Below are 11,648 nucleotides of genomic sequence, written 5' to 3'. Positions count from 1 at the left end.
TGTTTAAAGGGAAATGACTCATTCCACCACTCAGTGCTTAGGCGGGGACCTGGCTGTGAGTATAGACTATTACCTTTCTGCTTCTGGCTTTTCCTGGCTCAGTTTCTTTAGCAATTGCACCGTGTGTTTTTCATTTTAATGAGAACCCTTGGTAGATTCGAAACTAATATTTCACAGTGACACTTGGCATGCACTGACACATCACCATGGCACACACAGCTAGCTAGGACCGACACAGCAACACCAGAGCCATCCCAAGAGTCTCCAAATAGCTCTGGAACGAGTATTCTGCATGAGTAGGTGGAGCATTTTTGCCTTTGCGCTTGCCATTTTTTACTGACCTTGTTTGGAGCTGAATACTGCTGCAGGCGCCCTTAAATTGATGCCTTGTGACAGGTTCTCAGTTGAGTAGTCAAACAGCCAAATTTGCTATAAGTTCTTTTTCTATTTTTTTCTGGCCCATTTGCCCAACTAATAATAGTTACTGTTATTCTTTTATTCTACTGTGATGGAACAGTCAGTTTTTATCTAGTATATTTCCACTTTTCAGCCAAAATAGTCCAAATTTGGGGGAAAACAATTGTGTGAAAAATAGGAATTTAAATCTGGCAAGTCTTTCTATTGTTCATTGTGGTTAGGAGCATATTCTCATCCCTATTCTGAAGTATTATTTAGAATTGGTGCTGTTTTTGGTGGGGGCTGATCTGCTGTTACAGTTTTCAAATTGGTCCCCCTTTCACAAACACCTCACTTTTCAATTCTCTAAGACAGAAGTATGGGTCAAGCATTTTAAAAACCTTTTCCTCGAGATGGTCTCAGTGTCAGAGGACAGGGAGGTTTATTTTTCAAGTATTTCTTCCTGTTCCCATCATGATCTTAGATGGAAGACCTCCTCTAGTTTTGCTTTGTCCTCTTATCTTCCAATATGTCCTATATGAGCAACTATTATCTATTCTCTGTGCTCTAATATATATAGTTAACATCTAGAGTCATATCTCCAATTCTTATTCTTCCTTCTAAACTCCAGCAACATAGTTACAGCATACTTTGTGGAGAATATTCTAGGTATCACAGAAATGTCATATGCAGCATGTCCAAAACAAATTTGGCCTGGTTTTCCAGACAGCCCGCCTTACCTCGAAGAGCATCCCTCTAATATAGAATTGTCATTCCTCCAGCCTTCCAATCCAGAACAACTAGCTCATTCTTAGCATCCCTTCTCTCTCACCCCTCACACATCTTTATCACCAAAGTCTATTGATCTTCTCCTCTTTATTCTGTTCCTTCTGCTTGAACCCCCTCCAGGTTGCTTTATGTCCTTATTATAACTTGTCTGGACAATTCAGTAATCTCCTGGTGCATCACTAGTTACTTTCTTTTGCAATTTGCAGTTCTCCAACCACATTTTTTCCAAGTTATCTTTCCACAAGAAATCAGATCACCTCAACATCACTCTCAGAATCTAGTAGGTTTTACCTTTCAATCAAATGCCTTCGATTGACATAGAAGGAGATCTACAGTCTCAACTGACATGGATTTCAGTCTTGCCTCCCTCCAGCTAGAACTGCACTTCTTCCTATGTTGATTACATGTGATTCCCTACATAGAAGGTTTTTCAAATTCACAACAATTTTTCCAACTCCTGTGTTTCCTTTCTCACTGATCGATAGCAGGAAGTGTCCATTTTACAGAATTAGAAACCAAAAGCCTCACAGTGACCCTGAACTTTCTCTCCCTTTACCCAGAGCCCCAAAACAGATCACATCATTATGTTACATATTCCTGACATGTGTTCAAAACTCTAATTTTCTATTGCTTACCTGGTACACTATCATTGTTTTTCTCCTGCGCTCCTACATAAGTCTCAGAACTGATTTCCTTGCCTCTGGTCCTGCTTCTTTTCCATTCTGTTCATCACACGTGCTACTTTCTGGAATGCAAACTTTATTATGCCTTCTGCAGGCTTTAGATCTAGGATCCTTCCCCAAAGCCTCAGGTACTCTGGGCTGGGCTTTTGGAAGGTGACTGGATTGTGGGGACACTGCATGCATTAGTGTGTCGACTCACTGATAAATCCATAGCTGGACATACCTTTAGCAAATGGAACCTGGATAGCAGAGAGGAGCCTCTGGGGAATGATCTGGAAGGGTGTGCTTCCCTCTCCGACACCGCTCTCGGCACTCCACTTCCTGACCTCCGTGATGGGCGCAGCCCTCCTCTGCCAGACCCTGCACCATGTTCTTCATTTTTGGAGCGAGGAGACTGTGGTCTGAAAACGTGAACCAAAGTAAATCTCTTGTCTCATAAGTTGTGGGTGGGGTGCCTGGTCTCAGCAATGAGAAAGTGACCAAGACAGCCCCTGTAAACTGTCTCAGAGTCTCCAGCGATGTAAGTTTTTGAAACTGGCTCCTGCCCTGCCCCTGCCACACCTCTGTCCTCTGCCTCCAGCCCAGCCTTACTGTGGCTCGGCTGCGTTGGCTCTCACCTTGCCGTCATGCACTCCGCTACACTGCCAAATCTTCATACATGTGGGTCCTTCTCCCTGAGACCATCTTTTCTTTTCCCCTCACTTATTTCTATTTTGCTTTGAATTTTTAACTAAAATTGAACAACCCCCCACACACCGGAAGTCATCCTTTCTGCTGAATTAGGTAGGCTTGCATGTTCTGACATAATGGCCTGCTTTTCCCTTTCCCGGTCAGACACTGATTATGATTTAATGTAATCATCTATTTAATGAACTCGCTCTCATTTCCCTTGCTATAATATGAGGTAAGGCAGGCTCTCTTTGCCTCTTGTTATGTGCTTAGGCTTGTGCCATGCTTGGCCATGGTTCAGATTTGATAAATAAACAGCTATTAACTTCAGTGAGACAAACACATGGAAATTTTAAAATGACACCTATACAACACGTGTGCAACAATGAATAATGAATCAATACTCTTCTTCCTAACTGAAACGTCTTTCCTGAGTGATCAATAATCCCTCTTGAAGAATCAGTTCAAATGCTATCTTTTGTTCTAATGCTTTGCAAAATCCTTTCATCTTTTTCTCCTTGATGAACTCTTCCCTACATGCACATTAACTCCATTCTGGCTTTAGAACAAATTCTGGCTGGTAGTACAAATGTCTATTGTGAAACATCAGAACATCCTGGAATTATTTGTTTATATGAACTGCCTAAAATAGTGAGACCTGAGAGCAGCGATCACAATCCATTCATTTCCAGTTTCCAAGAATCTGAAGGGCAGTGCTCCTAGTTCCAGGTGTTAAATACAAGGATGAAGGAATGAGTGCAAAATTCATGAATGGTCATCAAATTCGAAGCGCCTGTGTCTGGGTGCCCCGCACCCTTATCAACTGCCTTCTCTTCCCTGGAGTCCTTGCTCCACCAAGCAAATCAAGTGTGGCTTTGCTCATGTGACATTACTGCCTCCCCTGCACCTTTACACAGACCATCTCACCTACCCTTTCGCTTCCTATGCCTCCTGTACACTTCCACTGCAAATTCTTACCCACAGTCAACCAGTGTCCATTCTAGCTTTTCATTTGTTAGTGATTATTTTTCACTCCTCTGTCTTCTGTTTAAGTTTTTTCATTTATACCTTGCTTTCTTATATTTTTTTCTTGGTGAGTTTTTTATTCTTTATTTTTTTTAACCATTGTACATTATTATCATCTTCAGTATTTTCTCTTTCCAAATAGAAAATCACAGCCTCAGTAATGTTACTCTTGAATTAGCCATTCTGTGCAGTTGCCACTTGCATGTTTCCAAAATCATCATCTTCTTTATATGTTCTCTTCAAACTGCCTGGGGTACCAGAAGGAACAGGTGAGGACCTTTCTATCTGAAGTGGCGACATTATCTGTATTGTTAACTTTGCTAGGTAGATGGCTTCATTTTCCTGAAGTTGATGGACAAATCCAGCATTAGGATTGATAGAAAATCTTCTTTCTTGCCCATATACAAATGCATCTCTTCTGGAGATCCCTGCATTTCCATGAACAAGAACTTTTCCTCCAGTTTGTAAACTCCCATCAATACATTCCCTAGTCATCAGGAAAAAAAAACAAAAACACGTATTATAGATTATCTGCAATATCCAAGACTAAATAACTGCTAAAAAATTTGGTTTAATAAAGTTTGCTTCAATATTTTGTCATATGCAAATTATGTCATTCCATGTTTCTGTAGTATGGATAGCTTGTTTTTCATAGCAGAAGAATATGAGTCTAAGAAAAATCCAGGTAAATTTTCCTGCATCTCTTGTCTCACAGGGTAGGTCCACTCCTTGGTGTCATCCTTGGTGAGTTTTTTTAGTCTCCTAAAATATTTTATTTTCCAAAGATCAGTTGTACCTGTAGTTTGACATAATAACACACAAAACTCAATGATTTAAAGCAAAAATGGATTCAGAAATTCCTTACATCATCTGTGTATTATGGGTCAGTTAGAGCTCCTTTCTATGTTGTTGATGTCGGGATCCAAATGATCGCGCAACTACTAACAAGTCACTCGGCGACGCTTGGAACTTCACTTGGAGGTGCATCATCTGCTTATCTGCTGGACGAGTGACTTTTGCCATACCCATATTTTTTTGCCATACCCAATTCCCAGGGGTCAGGAAGGTGGCTGTGCACCTGGGAAGAGCACTAATGATCACTTATTATTTCTATTCATGTTGGAGGTTCGTGTAGGTTCTAATTCAGGGCTTGAATGCAGGGGTAATCAGTGAATGCTGACTAACTCTTTGCTTGGCCTGAGGCACCTCATTTCCTAATTCTGACTCAGTGACGTGATGCTGTGTGGTGGTTCCAAACTCTTCAAAGCAAGAAAATGAACTGCGCCCAAAATACAAAGGCAAAGCCACTCTGAATGCTTCAGCACTTTCTGAACTTGCAGTGATAAAGACCTTACTAATAGTGTAGATGAACTTGATACTGTGGCCCTATTTTAAAAGCACTAAATCCTCCCTGCTGGAGATAATTGATGAAATGGCTATATCTCCAAGTTTCCCTGGTTGCCACTAACAAGGTTAAATTAGATAACTAGTGGCAGCATTTTGAGGAGATGGAAGCCATCTGATACTAGAGAAAAGAAAATAGAAACACATAAAAGCAGGAGAATTCTGAGAGGCATTGTGTGAGTTTTCTGAAGTTTAGGCTGCGCTACCTGAAGACGTTGAGTTGTACAGCTAATGAGCATGGAAATGTGTGGTCGGCTGGGAAAAGTGACACACACACGGGAGGATGAGCCCAGTGGGAAGAGAAACCCGCAAAGGTATCTGTCACATCGGCACCCTGCTCTGTTCCTCCAGGAAACACCTCAGAAAGAAAACCAGGGCAACAGAGAATATCAAGAGATTGAAGCCCTCAATTTCACCTGTAAAATGCTGAATGTACCTCAGCACAGATGTTACCTCACAGGGTTGCTGTGGGGTTAAATATGAGAATGGGTGAAGCAAATTTTGCACTACATTGAGCACTCGTTAAGCGTTAGCTGTTATGATTATTGTACAATCTCTACACTCCCATGGTTATTGTGTTTTTTAAAAGACAGTGGTGGGGCTGGTGAGATGGCTCAGTGGTCTAAAGCACCTACTTAGAACAAGCTTAGCAAAGCACAGGGACCGCTGTTCAATCCCCCAGCACCACATGCCAGCCAGCCCTGCCCCCTGGTGGGCTGAGCTGGCCACACACACACACACACACACACACATAAATAAATGTAAAAAAAAAGACAGTGGTATTTAATTTATTTCAGTGACACAAGGAATTTCCCTTTGATAGAAATAAAAAACAAAGGATAAAAGAATTCTAAATTGTCCCTCAAAAATCAACATTTTCTAGGCTATCATTTGTGACCAATATTGAGTCATGAATTTAGTTTAATAAGTCATAACTAGCATTTAAAATATAGAGTAAAAATACAAGTATGCATTTATACTGTAAAGCCAAACTATTTCTTCCATTAAAACTTTATTTCATATATGTAGTTTGCATCTTTGTTACTGTGTGTATACAGGTTGAAAATGTGAAATGTGTTTCTTACTGTGGACAATGATCATAAAATCTGAAAGTCATAATTCTGTGCACAGACATCAGCTTATGAAAAACATCACTCCGCAAATATATTTGCGTTGTGTTTCTCCTGAGGATAGTTTTCTGTAAATATTCTTATTAACATGTTGTGTATGTGTGTGTGTGTGTGTGTGTGTGTTTTGAGACAGTGTTCTTTGAACTCACTATATGATTAAGGCTAGCCTTGAACTCAAGCTGGTCCTCCTGCCTGAGCCTCCTGACTTGGACTGCAGTGTATGCCACCATGCCTGGCTTATCAACCACATGTGACTTGTACAAGTATAAAATACTAAAAATAATGACAAGTTGGACTTACAGGATTTGGGAGTCAGAAAAAGGAATGGGGTGGGGAAATTTCTCCCTGTCTCCTATTGTATCTCCACATCTGGTGAGATTCCTTTATAACAGCACAAACTGCAAGAAATTTCAAATATAAAAATGTGAGCTTCCTTCTGAAATCCTACTGAAATCTGTCTGATTTAATCTAGCAGGCCAGCTAGTGTGCTGATTTGTTCAGCTTTCATCATGTGAAGACCTAATCACCAGTAGACCCCAAGCTTTCAATTTATAAAGCTAAGCGATTCCCAAATTGAAACAAAAGCAATGGAATTTAAGAAGTAGTGTATCACAATTGGTCCCAGAGACAGTTTTCTGGGCTTACAATTGTGCGAGCGTGTTCAGGCTTCAAATTCTACATGGCTTCTCCTCCTCAGAGTATGAAAGAACAAGAAAGACCCTGCCCTTACTTTTTGTTCGTTGTGGGCTTTGAATTCACCGTTCAGTCACAAAGGGTGTCCTGAAGCACCATTTAAGGAAGGCATCCCGCCAACAAAAGCTATTCACCCAGAGAGAACACAATGGCCATCATTAGCAAAATCTGCAGTGTTTTCCTAGCTCTTCCCCAAGGACAGCTTTCTTGCAGCCCTGTCATTTGGTGCCTGTGTGCTCTTGCGCACTTTTCCTTCTTCCTTGTATTTTTGTCTATGTTTGCAAACCATTCTCACTGCCTCCCCAGGGAAGGAAAACAGAGCTTTGGTTCTCCTGTTAGCAGAGTCCTCCCAAGCACATCACCTTTCCCTGTTGTGGTGATTGCCAAGCCTTGGGGCTCTTAGAGCTTGCAGGCATTTCTCTGCTCAGTGTTGGTCTCTGGACCACACCTGTCATCTCTCTGAGCTACTGCATTATTCCCTTATGTAGATAGCCCTGACTTACCATGGGGTGATTAACAACTTTCCAGCATTACATGTTAGAAAGCTCACAATCATCCAATAGAAGCCATGCTTTGAATTTTGAATTTGAGTCTTTCGCAGGCTTGCCGTGAGAGGCAGGCCACTCTCAGTAGATGCCGACAACTCCATGCAGCTCTACCCAAGTGACCAGGAAGACAAAGTTTTCATGCTCTGTAGCATACTTTGCTGCTAAATTGTGATGCTTGGTGGGTTAGGGATACAAAGTGCATTTTTGAGTTAGCATGTTTTCAATGTAGGATGCATGCACTTGGGTATAGCCCCACAGTGAGAAGAGTACCTGCATACTCTTCTGGTCATCTGGCCTCCCAGTTCCTACCTTTCATCCATGAACTGTCTTGTCCCCACCACTATCTCAGCCACTTGTTCTGACATCACACTGTAGACCTGTTCTTTACTAGCAACTGGAACCTCCACTATCCCATTTTTAAACAGTCTACTACCAGGTATTCACTTTTGATGTTGTGCCCATGCTATTCATGTGTAAATAATCACTGTTTGATAAATGGTGTCTGCTTCGTGTCTCTACAGAACTTAGATTTTATACCTGCAAACTTTCACATGTATTCAAACTACTTTTGATGTATTTGGTTATGTTTAATAGATGATATTGTAATGGTTTGTAAATAAACTACAGAAGACAATGACTGCCTCTTGGAATCACTTTTCCATACCCACCCCCATGCTCTACAATCTGATTCACAATCTGTGCCTGTTGATTTGTGCAACTTTTTTCTTATACGGTCAAGAAATTTCCACCATCCTACTGCTTCTTTCTCATCCTTTCTGTGGATTCTGAACTGGGGGCTGAGGTATCCTGAGAGCAGATACTGTATTTGAGGACTTGTTTGGTTGATTTATGAGATTTAGCTTCATTACTTTAATAGTTTGTTGCAGCATACACATGTAAACATCACCTGATAAACGCTCCTTCTTTTGTAGCAAATTAGGAAATTACCAATTCATTGTATCATTAAACATTTCCTGCATGTTTTTATTCTCTCAAGAAAAAATGAGAAAAATGCATGTATTTTGGAGCCTTTACCATTGCTTTTGCATTCAATAATAAAACAAATATTGAAATTCACTAACTCAGCTATTATTTGGAATAACCAATTATGAGTTCATTGTATTGTAGTTATTTTAATAAAAATATAATCGGTTCAAAATACTTGGCTTGATCTTTTCATTTAGAAAGGAGATTATTTTTCACTCCGGTAGCTGCATTAATTTGTCTTGCTACTAGAATATAATTAAGTAAATTAATTCCTTCAAGATTTTCTCCAACACCTACTTATGCAAGTGAAGGTGCAAAAAACGCAAAGATGTTTAAGCCACGTTTTCTGTCCTTCACCTACTTGCAATCTAATGATGAGCTAGGTCTGAGTCAGTGTTTAAACCCACTTGCATGCATTTTGGATTCTGGCTAACATTTTAAGTACCATGGAAAGTGGCAACCTGGCTGGCTGTTCATTCACTGAACTATTGCCCTCCATGAGGGCAATTAGCTAGATCATATTTCATATTTTTTATATTCCCATGCAATTGTCTGTGGACCTATGATTAAGTCCTGGTCAGTGTAAGGTGGACTGAAACTGTGTATCCCACATTTAGATCCGACCCACAGTACTTCGTAGGATGCTCCCTTCTTTCTTCTGCCATCTGGTGGCTGGATGGCTAGGCTCCAGGCCAGCTGCAAGTTAGACATGGAAGACGGCAGAGTCTCTGTCAGCTCAGAGTCCTGACTGCGTGAAGCTGAACCAGACCCATGACCGCCTGTTAAATAAGGAATAACTCTATGTATGTCGGCACAGTATAATTTTAACATTTATCTGTTACAAATTCTAAATTGAGAATGACTAATGCACTAAGGATTATTCTCATCAGAACCAAGAATGTTCTTCTGTATTGTGAGAAACTGCGGTTCATAACATTTGCGGAAGCGAAAAGTGAACTTGGTTGTAGAAATGAAAACTATGAAGAAATCTAGGATTTGCAAGCTACTTGCTGTTGTTTACGAAGAACTATGAAGAAAATGAAAAGGTAATGAGTATCTCAGTTTCTTTTTACTTGTTGCTGGGACAAAATACCGACACCCAAAATGAAAAAAGGAAAGGTTTGTTTAGCTCACAGTGCAGGTTTCATTCCATACTTCACTGGCTCCGAGGGAGCCAGCAGCAATTTATGGGGATAGGCAACAACGAAGAGCAGACAAGGAGCAGCAGCTGCCACGTCTATCAAGCCCCTCTCTCTTCTTTCTACGCAGACTGCGAAGACCTGAACTCCTTCCAGGAAGTGGTGGTGGCTGCTGCGAAGCTCCAAGCTCCTCCGAAGTGGCCCAGCTGCACCGAGCAAGCTCCTGCGAGGAGGTAGTGCGCGCAAGCCTTCCTCAACCGCTTTATACACCCTGTAAGTGCTGAGTCACTTTGGGCCGGTCCTCCCTGTGGGGCGGGGCACCCGCTGCCCGGGGCGGGAACAGCCATGCGATCCAGACAAGTTGAGCGATGTGTGGACCACTACAGTGAGGTTACAACAGGAACTGGGGGTTCGGGGGGAGGGATGGGAGCATTCGAAGCACAGCAAATGATTTCTGTGATGTTTCATGGTCTTTATATGTTCAAAAACCCACGGCTAGGGCTCCCGTTGACTTTTGGCTGCCTTTGTTAATTGCAAGAGAAGATGAGCTCAATGAGCTTTTATCCATAACTTCAACAGTGCTTAATTAAATCAACTTTGCTGGCTGGCCCCAGCCGAGTCTGTATTTCACTGATATCAAAACTTCTGTTTTACTTTTTGCATTGTTAGGAGGTAAAACGTTTATTTTCTAGTCTAGTACTGTAATTAAATCTTCTAAGTGCTGTGTATAAGTCGACTTGAAAAACTGCAGGCCTCAAATGGCATTTACAACTCTACTGTGTAGACACTGTTCATTGAACAGTTCAGTGGCTTGGTTGTACTCCAGGAGGGCAACGTATGATCCACTGTCTTTAAATATGTGGCATTTAATGATAAATGTTCCAAGCATCAAGGAAAACTGGCTTCTCTTAATCTTGGTCAATAACTCAAAATCATGACATTATAATGTCATTCATACTTGAATAGCTTTTTGATAAAATGTTTGGTTTTCTTTCTCTGAATTTCTAACATTTTTCCTTTTGTAGTTACTGACAGGTGAGGCGTATGCTTTCATTATGACACATTTTTACAGAAATACATATGCATGCGACTTTAAAAAAAAAAGAATATATATTGATGGTAAGTTTTAACTTGCTCGGATGTCAGTTTTGATTATTTTCAACACTTGATTGATAATTGTTATCAAAGTGAGTTTCCCTGAGAACCTCAAAGAAAGTGTGATGTGGGGTGCAAACATTTGGAGTTCCTATGTAAAGAGACCTGTCCCAAGGTCCAAATCTCCACAGGTTAGGCTTTGGTTTTTGTATTTATAGTTCTGAACCCTTACCATCGTATTTTTAAGTATTTTTGTTTGGCACTCAGATGACATGTTCAGCATGTGTGTGTGTGTGTGTGTGTGTGTGTGTGTGTGTGCGTGTGTGTGCACACGCTTATGCACATGCATGAGTGCATGAGAACGTATGGATTTACAGTCTGAGAAGTCATTGCACGTCAGTGCCATTTTGCCCTCACTTATGAGTCTTCTCATCTTGTTACTGCTATTGGATTTTCTGATTTTTTTCCATGTTTTCTAACTTTTCCCCTTATATTTTCCCATGTTGTCATTTTACTTAGTGCTCTTGGAGAGTCTTTTGTTTTATTTTCTCTGTCATTCTTTTTTATGTATTTGGTGTAAGGTCTACAGGGTGTTCAGGGTCTCACTATGCAGATTAGACTTGTAGTGATCTTTTTCAATCTCCTAGGCTCTGGGATTACAGGTGTGCACCTCCACGCCCAGCCTTTCTCTGTCATCCTTAAGCATTCTATTTATTAAGCGTTCTATCTGTATTTTTTAAATTTTTATTTATTTATTTATTTATTTATTTATTTTTTAATAGATTGCAAATTGAAAATGAATTATTTACAAACATAACTGACTATAACAATAAAAACTGTCCAAAATAAAAATGAAGAATTTACAGATCAGTCATAATCGTTCACTGTGTCAAAACCAAGACACTTATATTCACATAATTAGAATTCTCAAAGTAGAAAGGAGTAGGCAATAACTATTTAAAAATTTAAAATTTCTGAATTTAGTTCAACTTATAATACCACATCTCGGGGCTGGGGAGATGGCTCAGTGGAATAAGCGCTTCCCTGGCAAGTGCAAGGGCCTGAGTTCAATCCCCAGTTAAAAAAAAA

The 11,648-nt window shown here is 40.5% G+C and overlaps 1 pseudogene; it reads right to left on the bottom strand.

The window, feature by feature from the left end:
• Positions 1–3,690: 3,690 nt before the first annotated feature.
• The window catches only part of LOC111817920, a 33,671-nt pseudogene continuing 25,713 nt past the window's right edge, over positions 3,691–11,648 (bottom strand).

This window comes from Octodon degus, unplaced genomic scaffold (genome assembly GCF_000260255.1).
Source record: "Octodon degus isolate 3935 unplaced genomic scaffold, OctDeg1.0 scaffold00074, whole genome shotgun sequence".
Classification (NCBI taxonomy): Eukaryota; Metazoa; Chordata; class Mammalia; order Rodentia; family Octodontidae; genus Octodon; species Octodon degus.
Note: the sequence above shows the minus strand (reverse complement) of the source record. Positions and strands in the feature narration are given on the sequence as shown.